The following is a 22,248-nucleotide window of genomic DNA, read 5'->3' on the forward strand; positions in this document are numbered from 1 at the left end:
AGACTGTACCCAGACTCCCACTGAACACCCACACCAGCCCCTCTTGCCTCAGCACTGCCCCCCCTTGGGTGAGGGTGCCAGTGCTGGGAAAGGGAGAGAACACACTTAAAAGAAATGGAGCCAGCTCAGACCCAACCACAAAGGCTTCTGCTCGAACAGATTGGCACCTGACCACACACTCGATAGGGCAATGACAGCCACTGAGCAGAGGAGGCCTGCCTCACACTTGGCTCTGGCTCCAGCCCTTCCATTTCCAGTTCCACCTCATATCAAGGTGATAACTGCCAGAACACCCTGGAGTAAGATGTGAATTGTGTTCCTATCAAATCCAGATTTCATACTAAAGGCAGTGGGCACATGAAGATTATATAGGGACACTCTCACATATGATTAGCCCTTCAAGACTGCAATAGGTAACTGTTTCACATAAGTTCATAGACACAGAGCAAGTTAAGCAAAATGAGAAGACAGAGGAGTTTGTTTCAAATGAAAGAGTAAGAGAAAACCCCAGATAAAGCAACATTGAAGCAGAAATAAACAACATACCAGATAAAAGATTCAAAGCATTAGTAAAAAGAATGCTAACTGAATTTAGGGAAAAGGTAGATGAGCACACTGAGAATTTTAACAAGAAACTAGAAAATATAAAGACGAGCCAGTCAAAAGTGAAGAATTCAATAATTGAAATAAAAAATACACTAGAAGGAATTAGCAGCAGACTAGATGACATGAAAGAATGCATAAGTGATTTGGATGTTAGAAAAATGAAACCCTTCCAGCAGAATAGCAAAAAGAAAAACAAATTTTAAAAATGAGAAAAGTATGAAAGACCTCTAAGACAAGATCAAGGGTGCCAAAATTCACATTATAGGAGTCCTGAAAGGAGAAGAAAGAGAAAATGGTCAAAAATATATTTGATGAAATTATAGCTGAAAACTTTCCAAACCTGAAGGAAAAAACATATCACCTCCCAAGACTAAATCAGAAAGAAATAGATAATCTGAACAAACTAATCATTAGTAATGAAACTGAACTTTTTATTTAAAAATTCAGAAAGAGCATCACAGGGAGATAATACCAAACATAAACAGAAGAGCTAACACCTATCTTTTTTCAAAGTATTCAAAAAATTGAAGAGGATGGAACACTCCTACATTCATTCTATGAAGACACCATTACCCTGATACCAAAACCAGACAAAGACAACACACAAAAAAAAGGAAAATTACAGGACAATATCTCTGATGAATACAGATGCAAAAATCTTCAACAAATTATTAGCAAACCAAATTCAACAATATATGAGAAGATTCAACACCATGATCAAATGTGATTAATTACAGGGAATGCAAGGATGGTTCAACACTTACAAATCGATGTGATACAGCACACTAAAAAAGGCAGAATAAAAATTACATGATCTTCTCAATAGATGCACAAAAAGCATTTGGGAAATTTCACCACCCATTCATGATAAAAATTCTCATCAAACTTAGCAAAGAGGGAACATATCACAACATAGTAAAGCCCATTATGACAAACGCACAGCTACCATCATACTCAATAGTGAAAAGCTAAAAACTTTTGTTCTAAATTCAGAAACAAGGCAAGGATGTGCACCCTCACCACTCCTATTTAACAAAGCATTGGAAGTCGTAGCCATAGCAATCAGGCAAGAAAAAGATATAAAATTTATCCAAATTGGAAGGGAGAAAGAAGTAAAACTGTCATTATTTGCATATGACATGATACTTTACATAGAAAACCCTAAAGTTTCCATCATTAGAAAAAAAATGAAATCAGCAAAGTTGCAGGATACAAAATTAATATACATATATCATTTGCCTTCCAATGTGGTGATAATGAACTATCAGAAAGGGAAAGTTAAAAAAAAATACCATTTATAATCACACCAAAAAATAAAATACCTAGGAATAAACTTAACCAGGGGGGTGAAAGTCCTATACTCTGACTAAAGATGAAGAAAAGAAATGGAAAGATAGCACATGCTCTTGGATTAGAAGAATATTGTTTAAATGGCCATAGCACCCAAAGCAATCTATAGATTTAATACAATCCTTATCAAAGTACTTATGACATTTCTCACAGAATAGAGTAATCCTAAAATTGACATGCAATAACAAAAGTCCCCAAGTAGCCAATTCGATCCTGAGAAAGAAGCACCAATTAGAGGTATCACCCTCCCAGACTTCAGTCTCTACTACAAAGTTACAGTAATCAAAACAGCATGGTACTGGCACAAAAACAGACACATAGACCAACTAAACAGAATAGAGGGCCCAGAAATAAAACCACATACTTAAGGTCAATTAATGTATGACAAAGGAGGCAAGATATACAATGGAACAAAGTCTCTTCAATAAATGGTGCTGGGAAAATTGGACAGATACAAGTAAAAGAATAAAATTAGAACATTTTCTTACACCCATACCATATACAAAAATAAGCTCAAAATTGCTTCAAAACCTAAAGGTAAGACCTAAAACAATAAAACTCCTAGAATTGAAGATAGGCAGAACCCTCCTTGACATAAATTACAGCAATGATTTTTTAGTCTATCTTCTAAGGCAAAAAACACAAAAGCAAAAATAAACAAATGGACATAATTAAACTTATAAGGTTTTGTACAGCAAAGGATACCACTGAGAAAACAAAAAGACATCCTACTGAATGGGAGAAAATATTTATCAATGATATGACTGATAAGGGGTTAGTATCCAAAATATATAAACAGCTTATATAACTCAATATCAAAAAACAAAATGATTTTTAAATGGGCAGAAGATATGAATAGACATTTTCCAAAGAAGATATACAGATAGCCAACAGGTACATGAATAAAATGCTCAATATCATTAATCATCAGAGAAATACAAATCAAAACCACAATGTGAAATCCCTCATATCTATCAAAATGTATATCATTGAAAAGATTACAAATAACAAATGTCAGCAAGGATGCTGAGAAAATGAAACCCTTATACATTATTCATGGGCATGTAAATTGCTGTAACTACTATGGAAAGTATTATGGAGGTTCCTCAAAAAACTAAAAATAGACCTACTGTATTATCCCCCAATTCCACTCTTTGGTATTTACCCAAAGAAAATGAAAACCATAATTCAAAAGATACATGTACCCCCATTTTCATCACAGCATTATTTACAATAACCAAGATATAGAAGCAACCTAATTCCATTAACAGATGAAATGATAAGACATGTTGTGTGTGTGAGCATGTGTGTACATATGTATGTGTATATGTATACATGCGCATATATACAATGAAATATTACTCAGCCATTAAAAATGAAATTCTACCATCTGCAACAGTGTGGATGGACCTAGAGGGTATTATGCTAATGAAATAAGTCTGTCAGAAAAATACAATGTAATCATTTATATGTGGTACCTAAAAATAAAACAAACAAATGTATATAACAAAATAGAAACAGACTCATAGGTATAGGTAACTCATGGTTACCAGTGGGGAGGGGGAAGGGGTGATGGACCAGATAGGGGTAGGGGATTAAGAGGTGCAAACTAATGTGTATAAAATAAATAAGCAATAAGGATATGTTTTATAGCACAGGGAAATACAGCCACTACTTTGTAATAACCTTAAATGGAGTGTAATCTATTAAAATAATGAATTATTACTTTGTATACCTAAAACTAATGTTATATTGTAAATGAACTATACTTCAATAAAAATCTCTTTATACATACACTTGCTTTTAGAAAATCATGGTTGAATCAAAAATTAAAATACTACCTGATTATGTGCCACTCAGTATATATAAAGGAAATACTTAAGGCAAGGGAAGTAATACTTAAAGCAGGAGGAGTAAAGGAGCTTATGTGGATGTAAGATTTTCTGTATTTCACTTGAAAAAGTAGAGTTGATATGAGTAGACTGTGATAGGTTAAATATAAATTGTAATGCCCAGAGCACTGACTATTATAAAAATACAAAGCAATATACTTATGAAAAGTACTAAAAATAAATCGAATGGAATCCAAAAACGGGTAGGAACAACAGTTTAATTTGCCTGCATCATCACATTCCTCAGGTCAGCACTACTCATTGCAAAAAGGAAATACCCTAGCAGAATAAGCAATCACCTTTACCAGCTTTGGAAGCATTTCATGAAGGACCTGCTTCTGTTTATCCCCATCCAGTTCTCTGGGGAGACGTGCATAGCTGAGACTCTGGAGATGCTAGGAAAAGAGAAGAATGCCAAGGGTTATCAGTATCAGCCACACAGTGAGCCCATCCATAGAACCCAGTGGCCTGCTGCACAGAATTTCTGAGCAGCTTTCACTACTGAAGAAACCAGCAGACATCACAGCTTTCTTGGATTCATGGCAGTGTTTACCCCTGAGGGCCCCACATGCTTCAGCTGCCTGAGTCTTTCCAACCTGCTCCCAAAAGTTGAGCCTGGACCCAGTAGGTAAACACATTCATGCAGCAAGCCGTGACTCCTATTGTCAGCCCCTTATACTGTAAGCATGCTCACAGCTAACCTCTGTGAACACACCATCACCCTGAAACCTCAGTCCAGAATGCTTCAGTCTCTCACTGCTGGACCTAGAGGCACTTCTGAGAACCCCAAAAGCCCTGGCAGTCAACATGTTCTGCCAGAGCTCTAGCTGCCAAAGATCACACAGATCCTGACATTGAGGGCCACAGCTGCCTGAGGCAATGAAACACAGAACACACACACACACACACACACACACACACACACACACACACAAAGACACACATACCTGGAGCAACTGACTGACTAGGGTGCATAAATCATTTATAACTCTAGTATAAAGGTTAAAAGACAAAAGCATTTTAAGACAACAAAAGCTATGGTAATTTGTTATTGGATATCCAATATGAAAAGATGTAAATAGTGACAACAGAAACATAAAATATGAAGTTGGGGAGAAGTAGTGTAGTGATTTTGCATGTGATTGATGTTAAGTAGTTATCAGCCTAAAATACACTGTTATAAGATGTAACATGTAAGACTCATGGTAACCACAAAGTATAAACCTATAATATATACACAAAAGATAAAGAAAAATAGAACTACTGCAGAAAATCATCAAATCACAAAGAAACACTGCAAGAGGAAAAATGGAGGGAAGGATATATAAAACACTGAGAAAGTAATGACAATAGTAAGTCTGTCCCTATCAATAATTATTTAAATATAAATGGACTAAATTATATGATCAAAAGTCCTACATTGCCTTAATGGATTAAAAAAAGATCAAACTATACGCTGCCTACAAGAGTCTCACTTCAGTTTTAAAGACACGCATAGACTGAAAGTGAAGGAATGAGAAAAGATATTCAAATGGTTACTAAGAGAGCAGAAGCTCTCTTTTATATCATTTATATCATATAAAAATGACTTAAGTAACTGTAATAAGAGACAAAGGTCATCACATAATGAAAAAGGGCTCACTTCTTCAAGGGGAAAAACAATTATAAATACATGTGTGCTCCACACTATAGAAATTAAGTACAGTCACCCTTCAATTTCCATGGGGTATTGGTTCTAGGAGCTCCTGCATATACCAAAATCCACAGATGTTTAAGTCTCTATCCATAGTCCCATATCTGTGGATTCAATGAACCACGGATTGTGCAGTGCTTCTAAACAACCAATGGGTCAAATAAGCAGTCAAAAGAAAAATCAAATAGTATCTTGAGACAAAAGAAAATGAAAACACAATCTATCAAAACTTATGGAATGCAGCAAAAGCAGTTCTAAGACAGAAGTTTATAGTGATAAATGCCTACACTAAGAAAAAGTAAAGCTCTCAAATAAAAACCTAACAAAAAAGAACAGCACAATAAGAACCAGCAACAACCACAAATCCTGGATACATAGAAATATGATGTCAGAATTCATAAAATATAAAATTTAATTGTCCATTTCTCAATGAAATATTGCTAGATAAGCAAAGACACAAAAAGTGTGCCAAATACTCTGAATGCATCCAATCTAATATGTTCATGACAGAAGCCTAGATTCAGAGATTAGTAAATAAAGACTTTTAATAGGCTATTACAATTATTTGCAAAAGATTTAATAGATCATTTAAAGAATTAAAGGAAGTAGGACAGCAGTTCCTGTTGTGGTTCAGCAGAAATGAATCAGACTAGTATCCAAGAAGATGTGGGTTCAATCCCTGGCTTCACTCAGTGTGTTGGGGATCCAGCGTTGCCAAGAGCTGTGGTGTAGGTCACAGACTTGGCTCAGATCCCATGTTGCTGTGGCTATGGTGTAGGCCAGCAGCTGGAGTTCTGATTCAACCCCTTGCCTGGAAACTTCCATATGCCACAAGTACGGCCCTGAAAAGCAAAAAAAAAAAAAAAAAAAAAAAAAGACAAAAATGTATACTTAGAGAATTATTAGTAAAGATTTAGAAATGATAAAAACAATTATATAGAAATTCAGGAGTAGATAAATACTATAACTGAAAAAAGTTCTAGAGACGTTCAATAAAAGATTTGAGTTTGCAGTAAAATAATAGAGATTATCTAGTCTGATGAACAAAATGAAAAAAGAATGAAGAAAAATAACAGAACATCAGGAATATGTGGAACATTCTCATCTTCAAGCATATTAACATGCATAATCATAGAAGGAGAAAAGAAAGAGAAGGGGAAGCTAAGGTATTTGAAGAAATAATGGAGGAAAACATGCCAAAATTGATGAAAACATTAATGTGAAGATTCAAGAAGCTTAACAAACTCAAATTAGAATAATCTGGGAGATAATACCAAAATATGCCATACTCAAATTGACCAAGGTCAAAGGAGAAAAAAAAAGACTCGAGATATAAATGTTACTTAATGAGAATAGTGGCTAATTTGTCATGAATATCAGAATAACCATGAATAACAGAAAATAGTGTGGTGACAGCTATTGAAAGAAAATGAATGTCAGGCAAGAATTCTGTAAAGTCTCCTAGGGATTCTCCTTTAAAATAAAGATGAATTTAAGACATTTATAGATAAATAAAAACTGAGCAAATGTACTGATATCAGATCAAACTTACAGAAAATACTAAAAGGATTCTTTCAGGCTGATAGGAAACACAGAATGGTAGCTCAAATATAGAAATGAAGAGAACTTGTAAAAGTAGCTGTACATGTACTATGAAAGACAGTATATGTATTTTTGTTCCTCTTTTTTCCTTGTACCTATTCTAGAAGAAAACAAAACAATAATTACCAAGCCATGTTATTGGGTCTATGAAACATAAAGTTATAATGTGTATGACAATAATAACACAAAGAATAAAGGAAGGATTGGAGTTTATTGGAGCCAAATTTTTATATACTATTGACATCAAGTTAGCATTTATCTAAATGTGATGTTTTTAGTTAAGATGTTAACTATATTCACCAAAGTAACAAAAAAGAAAATTGTGTTTAAAAGATATAACATGAAAGAAACAACAAAGAAATGTAAAAGGCACAATAAAAGTATCTATTTAATTCAAAAAAGGGGGGGCAGGGTTTGAGGACTAGAGGAAAAAACTAAGACATACAGAAAATGAGTTGGAAAATTGACAGATATAAAACCTACCTTATCAGAAATTAAGTTAATATGACTGGATTAAATACTCTTATCTAAAGTCGCATATTAAGAGAATGAAGTAAAGAAAAAAAAAATGACCCAACTATGTGCTATCTACAAGAAACATGCTTTAGATTCAAAGACAAAAACAGTTCAAAAGGGAAAGAATTATAACAAATGTACCCAAGTAGCAGTAACAAAAAGAGAGCTGTGGTGCAAATACTAGCATACAAAATAAAATTTAAGACAAAAATTGTTAGAAGAGACATTTTTATAATGATAAGCAGGTTAACCCATCAGGAATATATAACTGTATGTGCACATAACAACAGAACCTGAAAATACATGATAAAAATTGACAATATTGATAGAAGAGAAAAAAACTATCCCAAAATAATGTTTTGGGATTCCAAACACCCACCTCAACAATGGTTAAAACAACTAGGCAAAATGTAAGCCATGAACTAGAAGACTTGAAAAATACCATAAACCAACTAGCCCTAACAGACATGTATAAAACATTCCATCCATAACAGCAGAATATATATTTTTCTTAAGTGCACATGAAACATTCTAGAGGATAAACAATATGCTAGTATATAAAACAAGCCTCAATAAATTTAAAGGAACTCAACTAATACAAGTGTACAAAGTTTGCTCTCTAACAACAAAGGAATCAAATAATATATCAAAAATGGAAGAAAATTTGAGAAATGTAAAAAAAATCTGTGGAAATTAAATAATACTCTACTAAATAGCCAATGGATTGAAGAAAAAAGTCACAAGGAAAATTAGAAAATATTTTTGGCAAATGAAAATAAAACCAAAACATACCAAAATGCATTAGATGCAACAAAAGCAGTGCTTAATAGTGATATCTACAGCAGTAAATGCTTGTATTAAGAAAGAAGAAAGATCTTAAATCAATAACCTGACATTCCACATTAAGACACTGAGGAACGAAGAGCAAATAACCTAAAGCAAGTAGATAATGAAAAAAAAATAAAGATTAGAGAGTAAATAATTGAAATAGTAAATAGAAAAGCCATAGGAAAAAAAAATCAATGAAAAAAATGGTTCCTTCAAAATCAACAAAATTAAACTTTTGGCTAGAAAAAAGTTCAAATTGCAAAAACAAATAGAAGTGCAAAATTACTACCAACCTTACAGAAATAAAAATTATTAAAAAGAAATGCTATAAATAATTTTTTACACCAACAAATTAGATAATTTAAATAACATGGAAAAAATCAAAATACACAATCTTCTGAAACTAATTCAATAAGAAATAAACAAGCTATATAAACTTATAACAAATGAAGGACTGAATCTAATCAAAAAATAACCTACGAAGAAGAGCCCAGGCCTAGATGATTTCACCTCTGAGTTCCACTAAATATTCTTCTTGAATTAACACCAATTATTCACAACGCTTCCAAAAAAAAGAAAAGGGAACAATTCCCAACTGATTTTTGAGGCCAGTATTACCCTAATACCAAAATAAAATAATGATATCATAAGAAATTAAAACCACAGGCCAATATGTCTTTTGAATATGGACATAAAATTACTTAACAAAATACCAACTACCCAAATCTAGCAACATTATACATCATGACCAAGTGCAATTTATCCCTGGGATGTAAGATTGGTTTAATGTAATATATCAATGTAATTTTTAAAAATCACATAAATATCTTGGAAGTTCCTGCTGTGGTGCAGTGGGTTAAGAATCCAACTGCAGTGGCTCAGGTTCAATCCCCAGCCCAATGCAGTGGGTTAAAGGATCCAGCATTGCCTCAGCTGCTGGGTAGGTTGCAGCTGTAGCTCAGATTCAGTCCCTGGCCTGGGAACTTCCATATGGGGCAGATGCAGACATTTAAAAAATTACATAAATATCTTCATAAACACAGAAAAAGTATTTGACAATATCCAACATTCCTTCATAATAAAAATGTCCAACAAACTATGAATAGAAGGGAAATTTCTAAACCAAATATACGGCATCTAAAACCTACATCCAGGTATCTCTCTGAGATACTGACTTCATTACTTTTGGATATATACCCAGAAAGAGATTTTTGACTTATACAATAGTTCTGTTTTTAATTTTTAAAGGAATTTCCATACTATTTTCTATAACAGATATATTAATTTACATTCCCACCAACAGTTCCCTTTCCTACACATCCTCACCAACACTTGTTACATTTTGACTTTTTGATAATATCCATCCTAACAGGTATGAGGTGATATTGGTAGTTTTGATTTGAATTTTCCAGATGGTTAGTGATGTTGGGCACTGAATTATCATGTACCTATTGGTAATCTATATATTTTCTTTGGAAAAATGTCTATTCAGGTCCTCTGCTTATTTTTTAACTGGGTTATGTGTGTCTTTTTCACCATTGAGTTGATTAGGTTACTATATAAATTAAATATTAAGCCTTTATCAGATATTTGGAACATTAAGCCTTTATCAGATATTTGGCTTGCAAATATTTTCTCCCATTATGTCTGTTGCCTTTTCATTCTTCATATTTTCTTTTGCTGTGCAGAAGCATTTTAGTTTGATCCAATCCCACTTGTATATTTTTGCTTTTGTTTCCTGTGCTATTGATATCACTGCCCAGGCCAATGTCAAGAAGTTTTATCTCTATGTTCTCTTACAGTAGTTTTATGGTTACAGGTCTGACATTTAAGTACTTACTCCATTTTGAGTTATTTTCATATATGTGGTGAGATACATATTGTAGCATTGTTCATAATATCCAAGATATGGAAACAACTTAAGTATCTGCAAATGCATGAATGGATAAAGAAAATGTAATACACACACACATACACACACAGAGGAATATTATTCTGTCTTTAAAAAAGAAGGAAATCCAGCCATTTGCAACAACATGGAAGAACCTGGAAGATACGCTAGGCAAAATAAGCCAGACAGAGAAAGACAAATACTGCATGATATCATTTATATGTAGAATCTAAAATAGTCAAACTCATAATATCGGAGAAAGAGCATAGGATGGTTGTTGCCAGGGGCTGGGAGCTGCATGAAATGAGGCAGTGTTGGTCAAAGAGTACAAAATTTCAATTGCGTAGGATGAATAAATTTTGGAGATCTAATGTACAGCATGGTGACTACAGTTAATTTGCTAAGTAAATTGACCTTAAGTATTCTCACCACAAAAATATCAGATAACTATGTGAAGTGATAAATATGTTAATTAGATTGATTGTGGTAATCATTTACAATGTATACATGTATCAAAACATCACATTGTATACCTTAAATATATATGATGCTTATTTGTCAAATATACATTAATAAAGGTGGGAAAATATTTTTAAAAAGAGCCTATTAAGCTAGGATAGTTAGGAGACAATCGCTTCAAGTAGAGAATTGACTTTCTACTAAGTTAAGTAAAAAAGATTTTGGACTGTTATAAATAAATAAGTAAACCTCAATTTTCCTCATTTATAAAATGGGAAAACAAATGGTACAGAACCCACAGTCATTGTAAAGATGAAATGATTAAAAATATATCAAAGCAATGGAGTTCCCGTTGTGGCACAGTGCTTAACGAATCCGACTAGGAATCATGGGGTTGGGGGTTTGACCCCCTGGCCTCGCTCAGTGGGTTAAGGATCCGGCGTTGCTGTGAGCTGTGGTGGTTGCAGACGCGACTTGGATCCTGCATTGCTGTGACTGTGGCGTAGGCAGGCAGCTACAGCTCTGATTTGACCCCTAGCCTGGGAACCTCCATATGCCGCAGGAATGGCTCAAGAAAAGGCAAATATAGATAGATAGATAGATCTATATATATCTATATATATAGATAGATATCTCAAATAAAACACTTAGAATATCCTAATACACAGTAAGTACCTAGTAATAATTATTTGAAGATGTGGAATCAGATTGCAGCAGCTGGGATCACTGTGAAGCCACAGGTTTGACCTGTGCTTCACATGGATCAAAGGACCCTGCACTGCCACAGCTGCAGTGTAGATAGCAGCTCTGGCTCAGATTCAATCCCTGGCCTGGGAACTTCCATATACCGTGGGTGTGGTCATTAAAAAAAAGATGTGGTATGCATGTATATATGTATATCTATAAACAAACACACACGTAAAATTACACACAACAGAATATTACTCAGCCTGAAAAAGAAGAAAATCCTGCCAATTGCAACAACATGGATGAAACTGGAGGACATTTTGCTAAATGAAATGAGCAAGACACGTAAGAATACTGCATGTTCTCATTTATATATGGAATCCAACAACAGCTGAACTGATAAGGGTGATTTTTATTTCCTGATTTTTTTCTACTCTTCTTCCCCAAATGAGCAAGTATTCCTCATACAATTTCAAATCTAAAGAAGAGACAGAAAAGAACAGATCCTGCCAATCCTGATTAACAGAGCAGGATTAAAGTGCATGTTTTATATTATCAGCAAGTAACTAGGGGTCTATATTGATCTCTTATAGTTCAGCCCATAACCAGGGCCTCTGTCCAGTCAAATAAAAGCTGCAGTCTTAAATGGTTCCTAATAGATTACTCAGAAATTGTGAATAGTGGAGTAACTCCAACTGGTTACGAAGACCTATTGATTTTGTCTCCTGGATGTCTCTTTAATGCATCCACATTTGTCCTTCAGCAATGCCATCACCATAATCCATGTCACTGTCTTCTCTCACCTGAATTATTGAAAAAGCTTTGTAATTGGCCTTTTTTTTTTTTTCTTGAAACAGGCTGAATAGCAAGAGCTACCATTTATGGAGCAATTACTGTGTACCAGGAACCATAGTTCTCTGCATCTATCAGTTCCTATAACCCCCATCACAACCCTATGAGGTAGGTCCTTACTGTAATAATCTCCATTTGACTGATGGGGAATCTGAGGATTTACAAGAGATTTAGTTATTTTTTTCTATGCAACTATGAAGCAGAAATTGTCTGGGGCCAAAGCACATGCTCTTAAACACTATGGTACAACAGCTTCCTCCCCCACCCCCGACTCTGAAATCCATATTGAAGTTAAAGTGATGTTTCTAAACCACAAATTTGGCATTTTCAAAGCTTTACTTAAATTCTTACAGTAGTACAGCATTACCTGAGGATAAAACCCAAAGTCCTCACATGGCACACAAGACCTAATACGACGTGGATCCTGCTTATAATTCAAACCTCCTGCCATGCCTATCCTTACCTCACACAACCAGGGCTCTGCTTCCTGAACATCTTGGGCTCCCTGAAAGTGCCTACACCTTCTTCACTTATACTCTTGCTCACACTGTTCTTACTGTTGCTTGTAATTCATTTTCCTATTCTGTCCACCTGAAACACTCTTATTTCAAAGACTCAGGTCAAGATTCAGCTCCTGTCCTAGCTATCCAGGCAGAGGTACATACACACTTCATTATCCATGGAATGTCAGTCAATCCCCTATACTTGTATGTTCTTTATATATTTCAGTAAGTTTTTCTCACCTGTTAGTTACTTCCACTAGACTAGGCGATCTGCTGGGCAGTACATTGTATCATGCCTGACCTACAGCAGGAGCTTAAATGTGAGTGTTTAACTGGGAATTAACAAAAGAATTATTTATGTGGGCACACTTAACTACTTCTATTTCTGTTTCTGTCTTTCTTGAAGATAATCCTACCCTACTCAATCTTTAAAACATGCACTGTTGTAACGCCTTCATAAAACCAGGTACTCTTAAAAAGTATACTGTCTAACAGTAACTGATACTGGTCACATAAACATCTACTGATATAGTCAAGTTTAGACTACATATATAATTTTAAGCACAACAAACTTTCTAACAAAGTGATGTCTCCCTACCTATCCCTTTATTTAGGTGTGTGTAAATGTGGTAGGAGCCTCTATGATGGACCAAAATGTTCTCCACCTCCTGGTATCTTGCCCCTATGTCATTTTCTACCCTTTCGTGTGAGCTGGACCTACTGACTTGCTTCTAGATAGGATACCACTTCTGGCAAGATTAGGTTGTATACAAGTCTCTGATTGCCATCTTAGGTTCAACCTTGTGTGTGTGTGTGTGTGTGTGTGTGTGTGTGTGTGTGTGTGTGTGTGTGTGTGAATCACAGCTAACAGCCAGTGAGGCCCCGAGGCACACCAATAGCCAGATGACTAAACTCAGAAGTCGTCATCTCCCAGTGAAGCCTTGAGGTAGCTACAGCCACAGAAACACCTGGACTGCAGCCTTGTGAGAGACCTTATGCCAGATCCACTCAGCTAAACTGCGCCCAAATTAATTTTCTGTAAAAGCTGTTAAGTAAAAATGTTTATTGCTGTTTTCAGCCTAAGTTTGGAGGTAATTTGTTTTTCAGTGGTATAACTAATATGGCAGTTATGAAGCCCAAGAATGAACTCTCAGAATCTCTAGGAAGGAGGTTTAATGAGAGGAGAAGACAAAAAATAAAAAATAAAAAGAGAGTTGTCATATGATCCAGCAACCCCACTCCTGGGCAAATATCCAGACAAAATTATAATTCAAAAAGATATATGCACCCTATACATGTTCATAGCAGCACTATTAACAATAGCCAAAAAATGGAAACCACCTAAATGTCCATCAACAGATGAATGGATTAAGAAGGTGTGGTACATATACACAATGGAATACTATTCGGCTATAAAAAGGAATGAAATAATTCCATTTGCAGGAATATGGATGCAACCAGAGATTCTTATACTATGTGAACAAAGTCAGAAAAAGACAAATATCATATGATATCACTTATATGTAGAATCTAAAATGACACAAGTGAATTTACCTACAAAACAGAAATGGACTCACAGACACAGAGAACAGACCTGTGGTTAAGTGGGAGGGGTTGGGAGAGGGACGGATTTAGAGTTTGGGATAGCAAATGCAAACTATTATATGCAGAATGAATAAACAACAAGGTCCTATTGTATAGCACATGGAACTATATAATCAGTACCCTGTGATAAACCATAATGGAAAAGAATATATATAACTTTGCTGTACACCAGAAACTAACACAGCATCAAAATCAATCATACTTCAATTAAAATATTAAAATTAAAGAGAGAAAGAGGAGAAGAAATGGAGCAGAGTGGGCATGAAGGAAAGTAGGTAAGGTACTTTACAAGCACCATGCGAGCCCCTCTGCTTTTGAATTCTTCTAGCATAGCTTATTTTGTGACAGTTTCTAAATTCTACCAATTAGAGATTCATTCACTGTCTCTCTTTTAAAATATGAAGTTCCTCTAGAGTTATCATAGTGGCTGCATGGAAATGAATCCGACTAGGAACCATGAGGTTGCGGGTTCAATCCCTAGTATCGCTCAGTGGATTAAGGATCCGGCGTTGCCATGAGCTGTGGTGTAGGTCACAGACATGGCTTGGATCCTGTGTTGCTGTGGCTGTGGTGTAGGCCGGCAGCTATAGCTCCAATTAGACCCCTAGCCTAGGAACCTCCATATGCCACGAGTTTGGCCCTAAAAAGCGCAAAAAAAAAAAAAAAAATGAAGTTCCTCTGAAAGAGCTATCAGCCACTTTACCTCTTGTGATAGAGTAATCTGATTAAATAGTAAATACTAAAACCAGGATAAAGGGAGAAGGCAGTACCAAGTAATGGGAGAAGCTGACTTTTTACCATACTGATCATAACAGAACAGTGTTTTGACATGTGTCATTTTCTAATTTCTCTAGAATAAGTTTTCCATTCACTTCTGTTATGAGCAACATAAGGAAGGAAACTATTTTATTCATGCATGACATTGGTTTCCATAAGAGGCAGTTTTTAAAATTAAAGGACTCATACTAAATCCAAAAGAATTCCTAGAAATGACTAGGATTTACTCCATTAAAAGTTATTTCCCCTTATATTGGTGGAAATCCTAAACATCATAGGGCCTAAAATCTCACCCTAGAATAAAAATTAGATAGGATCAACTTATAAAACTTTTAAAAATCATATATCCAAGGTTATTCTTGACGCCATTTCAAAAAATATATAGAAAGAGAGTTTTTTGAAGGCATAAAATAAAAGCATTTTGGTAAGAAAATGAGCATCTTTATGTTTTTTTTTCCAAAACGGGAAAAAAATCTTGTCTCAGCATGAGTAGAAATGCCAAATAAAATTTACATTTGGCTTTCCTGCAAGCAAAAAAGCTATGACATTATCTGTATTAAAATTACTTCAAAGAAATGATGAAACAGCTTTCATTAGGAAGAATGCACTCATACCTCATGAAGGACTAAATATTTTGAAGCTGATCATCCAATGTATTGACAAGGGACAAACAGTTCTTTGGTGGACATATTCTTACTGACCTTGTGATGTAACTGTCACTAAGCCCCCAAATGTAAATCTGCTTCTTACTATTTTTTTCTATACAGATAGAAACTAATTTGTCAGCATGCCAGATTTAACTAGCTGAGATGAAGCTAAGCTAATTTAATAGGAACTGTTCAATAGCTTTGACTGACCTGACACTGTCTGCTAAAGTGGCTCTATGCCCCACTGTCTTTCATTATTCTCAGTTCTTTTTTCAGAATGGTTGAACATCAAGTCAGATAATATGCTTAGTAGTCAATAGACCTGACTTTTTCTCAAGGACATTCTTTTGGTGCCAGTAACTGTCAGTGGAAAAACATGTACTGTGAAGGTGAGAGGACACTAATTAAATATACATAGCTCTAGCCAAAGAAGCATGAGGCACAGCTTGCTGAAGGAAACTCCACTGCATGCTTGGCTGAGGTCACAGCTGTTGACTTGCTTAACTTCCTAAGTTGCAGTTTCTCTTTGATATGATTTAACATCCCTGTATTTACATTAGGCACAAGCCATTCTCAAGGAATGCAGTTCTAAGCGCAAATGTTCTCGTTTAATGAAGCATGCTTCATCCTTAGGTCAGTGAACTTCTTTAGCTCTTTAGCTACATGTACTGTTTTTAAAGTGTTAAGTTATTCTGACCTGTGCTGAACATATGATTTGAGCAAGAAATAACTAGGGTTGGGTAAACCAGAAAAAAAAAATAGTTCTTCTTTGGTAGTATCATGTAATGATGCTTTGGAGTCAAACAACTTTTGAAGCCCTTAATAATGTTTTAACCATGGGCATCTCTGTGCTTCAATTTCCTCATTTTTAACATTCTAATGGCAATAATTTCCTTTGCCTCTCAGGCTTATTATGAGAACAAAGAAAATATACATAAAACTTTTAGTGTAATACTTCTAACTTAGTATGTGCTCCAAAAGCTATAGCCTATAGCATAGGTTCGAATTTAAGAAAGCTCTTTGCAACAAGACATTCTAGATGGTCCTCCCTCTTAATTAAAATCTACCTTTTAGCTCAAATGTAATCACTTCACCTTTGATATAACTGACCTAAGAACTGTTGACTTAATAATCTTTAAAGCATCACAAAGTCTAATTAAAATTAGTAATTTTTTGGTATGTTTGTTTTTCAAAAACTATTCATAATTGCCACCTTCTTGGATTGTCAAAGTGGTATATCTTGGGTATCTTCTTTGGCACATAAAAAGATGAAGAAATAGGAAAAAATGACAAATGTTTTGTGTTAATACTATGAGTGAAAACTATCCCACATACACTGCACTGAAATTCAAGTGCCATTGATATATATGTCGCCAAAGATTGCAATACCCATATATTATTAATCACTTTCAATTTTATGAACATTTCTTTACTGCAACTGAGTAAAAATGCCCTACTGCTTCTCATATTTGACAGTTTAAGGATGAAAAGAAAAAGGGAGGGAGGATTTCTCAGATTTCAAGAAAATGCCCCCAAATCATAAGCTTTAATCCTTGCATTCAATCTTCTTTTTTTCTTTTTTCTTTGTATGGTCACATCTATGGCATATGGAAGTTCCCTGGTTACAGGGTGAATTGGAGCTTCAGCTACAGGCCTATGCCACAGCCACAGCCACACCAGATCCAAGCTGCATCTGCAACCTATGTCACAGCTTGTGGCAATGCTGTATCCTTAACCCACTGAGCAAGTCCAGGGATCACACTCGCTTCCCCACAGACACAGTGTCGGGTTCTTAACCCACTGAGCAACAACTGGAATTCTACATTCAATCTTTTAACCCAATTTTAAATAGACCCAATTTTGAATAGACCCAATTTTTTCTAGGTGAAGTCTAACAGCTTCTAAGCCATTACCAGAACTTAGTAGGTGTCAGATGTAGCATTATCACTGTGATCTATGAACATCAAAAACAGGATTCAGATACATAAATATTAATGAAAAAAAACTTCTGGCAATAGCTACCTTCAAAATTACAGGAGATATAAAACCCTATAAATGAGAAATGAAATATGATCACAGTTAAAGAAGATGTTACAAAGTTATTAAACAGATTGGTCAAACATCTTAGGAGTTCCCGTCGTGGCGCAGTGGTTAACGAATCCGACTAGGAACCATGAGGTTGTGGGTTCGGTCCCTGCCCTTGCTCAGTGGGTTGACGATCCGGCGTTGCCGTGAGCTGTGGTGTAGGTTGCAGACGCGGCTCGGATCCCGCGTTGCTGTGGCTCTGGCGTAGGCCGGTGGCTACAGCTCCGATTCAACCCCTAGCCTGGGAACCTCCATATGCCGCGGGAGCGGCCCAAGAAATAGCAACAACAACAACAACAACAAAAAGACAAAAGACAAAAGACAAAAAAAAAAAAAATCTTATGTCAGTAAACATGAAAAGTTAGCTGAAATTGACAATTTCATGGAACAATGTAAATTATCAAATCGATTCAAGAAGAAATAAAAAGTATAAAGATTCCAATAACTACAACAGAAATTAAAGCAGTAGTTTTAAAACTTTTCACAAATTAAACACCAGACCCAGAGTTTTACAAGAAAGATCTACCAAATTTTCAAGGAACAGATCTTTCCAATAATATGGGAACTCTTCCATAGACTAGAACAGGAGGAAATATTACACAACTTAGTGGACACAACAAATCCAAACAAGGGTAGTAAAAGAAAAGATAACTATGAGTGATTTCAAATGTTACCACAGATGCTAGTAATCCTAAACAAAAAGCTAACTAAATCCCTAGAGTGTGAATAAGAAAATATACCATGACCAAGCTAGGATTATCCCAATAATTTGAGGATGGTTTATATTAGAAAATCTATAAGTGGCCATTTACCACTTTATAGGAAAAAAAAGTATAATCATTGCACTCTACGAAAAGCTATTTAGTAGAAATCAACATCCATTCATGAATAAAAAAATAAGAAAAACTTTTTTAATAAACTAGAAATAAGAAAACTTCCATAAATGTATTAAGAATTACCTACAAGAATCTACCCAATCAGCATCCTAAATGGGAAAAATTAAAAGAACTTAATTAAACAAAAGACAAGGCTGTCTAATATTACCAGATCAATTCAATATCTCACTGTAGGTCTTAGACTAACAAAAAAAGAAACACAAATAATTAAAGGCATTAGGATTTGGAAAGGAGAAAATAAAATGTCCACTATTTGAAGACATGCAAAAAGAATCTACCAACTACTAGAAATAAGATAAAAGCTTAAAAAATTAGATATATAATATCAATTTACATCTAAGGCCAATATTACTCATGAATACACATATAAAAATTCTCATCAAAATATTAGTAAACTGAATCAAGCCATATATAAACCTTATTTTGTCATGACTGAGTGAGATTTATCCAAGGAATTCAAAGCTAGATTTACATCCAAAAATCAAACAATGTAATTCTTTAAATCAACAGACTAAAGAAAAAACATGATCATCTTGATTGGTGCAGAAAAAGTATTTGTCCAAATTCTATGCCAATTCATAATAAAGAAACACAAATTTTAAAAAAATCTTAATCTGCAAACTAGGAATATAAGGAAATCCCCACAACTTGATAAAGAGCATCTATAAAAATCCTACAGTTAACTTCATACTTAACAGTGAAAGACAATACTTTCTCCAGATCAAGAACAAAAGAAAGGATGTCTGCTCTCCACACTCCTATTTACCATTGTGCCAAAAGTCCTATCCAGCACAGCAAGAAAAGATAAAAATAAAAGAAAATGCATATGGACTAGAAAGAAAGAAATAAAACTTTCTCTATTCAAACACACTGGTCTATGTAGAAAATCCCTAAAAACGTACCAAAAAAAGCTATTAGAATGAACAGGTGAGTTTAGCAAGATATCAGGATAAAAAGTCAATGTATAAAAATCAATTATATTCCTACATACTAGTAGTGAACAAATGGAAATGGAAATTATACAGAGTATGGCTTACAATAGCATGAAAAAATTACTTAGGTATAAATTTAAGAAAATATATGTAAGAGCTTGCTGTATTCTGAAAACAGCCAGACACTAATGAAAGAAATCAACAAGACCTAAAATAAAGATGCATGCATATCACATTTTACTTCACTTCACTTTATTGCACTTTGCAGAAAATGTATTTTTTACAAGTTGAAGTTCTGTGTCAAACAAATCTATCAGCACCATTTTTCCAATATCATTTGCTCACATTTTGAGAATTGTGTTTATCGATTGCATCACATTTTGTTAATTCTTGCAATATTTTAAACTTTTTCATCATTATTATTATATTTGTTATGGTGATTTGTGATTAGTGACCTCTGTTGTTACCAGTGCAAAAAAATTTATGACTCACTAAAAGTCATTAGCATTTTTATCAATAAGATATTTTAAATTAATGTTTGTTTTTAAGACATAATGCTATTGCACACTTAATAGACTATAATATAGCATAAACATAACTTTATATGCACTGGAAAACCAAAAAAAATTACATGACTTGCTATATTGTGATATTCACTTTATTGCAGTGGTCTGAACCAAACCCACATCTCTGAGGTATACTTCTATACTGTGTTCACGGACTGTAACACTCAGTATTGATAATATGCAAAAGTAACCTATGATTGGAATGGAATTTCAATAAAAATTCCAGGAGAAATTTTTACAGAAACTGATTCTAAAATTGATATTGAAAGGCAAAGCAACTACAAGAGGGAAAACAATTATGAAATGGACAAAACTGGAAAACTTACATTATCCAATTTCAAGACTTACTACAAAGCTATAGTAATCAAGTCAGTACTGTGGACAAAGAATGTCATCTGCCATATCAGTAAACAAAGGTTGTTGCAGCCATCAGCCACTGCAGCCACCCTTAACTGTGCACTCTGTGGGGACTCAGGGTGGAGAAAAGCACAATACTGGCCCTAAAGAGTTAAGTTGCATATCATAGGAATGATTTCAATTAGAGTAGCCACTTGCATCTTTCCATATATAGAAAAGTGCTAAATTTATTAACTTGAGATATCTGGGGTTTTTTTAATTAACAGTAATCTTTTGATGTTCCTATTACCTGGTTTTCCTTGTTTCTTTGTTTGTTTACCAAAACTCCTGTATATCCTGGCTCCTCCCTTACCTCTTCAGAACAGTCCATCAGAACTGAGAGCCTGTCTCCTGGGCTTAAGTCCTCAGTATGTCTGCCAAATAAAACATAATTCTTAACTTTTAGGTTGTGTAATTTTTTTCAGTCAACAATGTGGTATTGGTGAAATGATAAATACATAAACCAATGGAACAGAGCAGATATTTTGAAATTAGATCCACGCAAAAGCGTTCAATTGATTTTCAACCACTGTACAACAAATGGTGATTGAACAATTGGACAGCCCAAAACGTGAACTGATCCATATATAACACCACATACAAAATTTAAGTCTAAATGGGTAACAGTCCTAAATGTGAAATATAGAACTATAAAACTTTTCAAGGAAAACATAGAAGAAAACCTTTTTGTCTTGGGTTAAGCAAAGATTTCTTAGATATGACATAAAAGCAAATTCCATTAAAAATTAGATACACTGGATTTTATCAAAACATCTGTTCACTGAAAGAGAATGAGAAAACACACAGATTAATAGAACATATTTGAAGAACACACATCTCATTCATTACTGGTATTGAGAATATATAAAAGATTCTCAGATATAATAATTAGTAAATAAACAACCCATGGTCAGAAGACCTAAATAGACATTTCTCCAAAGAAGACATACAGATGGCTGACAGGCTCATGAAAAGGTACTCAACATCACTAATTATTAGAGAAATGCAAATCAAAACTACAATGAGGTATCACCTCACACTGGTCAGAATGGCCATCATCAAAAAGCATACAAACAGGAGTTCCCGTCGTGGCTCAGTGGTTAACGAATCAGACTAGGAACCATGAGGTTGTGGGTTTGATCCCTGGCCTTGCTCAGTGGGTTAAGGATCCGGTGTTGCCATGAGCTGTGGTGTAGGTTGCGGACGCAGCTCAGATCTTGTGTCGCTGTGGCTCTGGCATAGGCCAGCGGCTACAGCTCCGATTAGACCCCTAGCCTGGGAACCTCCATGTGCCACGGGAGCAGACCAAGAAATGGCAAAAAGACAAAAAAAAAAGTATACAAACCATAAATGCTGGAGAAGGTGTGGAGAAAAAGGAACCCTCCTACAGTGTTGGTAGGAATGTAAATTGGTACTACCACTATGGAGGAAAGTATGGAGGTTCCTTAAATAACCACAATTAGAG

General features: G+C 34.8%; 1 long non-coding RNA gene across 1 annotated transcript in view; it reads right to left on the reverse strand.

Annotated features, from left to right (window-relative positions):
- Positions 1 to 1,249: 1,249 nt before the first annotated feature.
- The window catches only part of LOC146394695 (uncharacterized), a 64,038-nt gene continuing 43,039 nt past the window's right edge, over positions 1,250 to 22,248 (reverse strand). The window contains exon 2 of the long non-coding RNA XR_014834601.1: positions 1,250 to 4,243. This is a non-coding gene — a long non-coding RNA (uncharacterized LOC146394695). The remainder of the gene's footprint in view (positions 4,244 to 22,248) is intronic.

Source organism: Sus scrofa, chromosome X, assembly GCF_054392235.1.
Source record: "Sus scrofa isolate SSC_HxYL_T2T_F1_AM1 chromosome X, Sscrofa_HxYL_maternal_Yorkshire_Landrace_v2.0, whole genome shotgun sequence".
NCBI lineage: Eukaryota > Metazoa > Chordata > Mammalia > Artiodactyla > Suidae > Sus > Sus scrofa.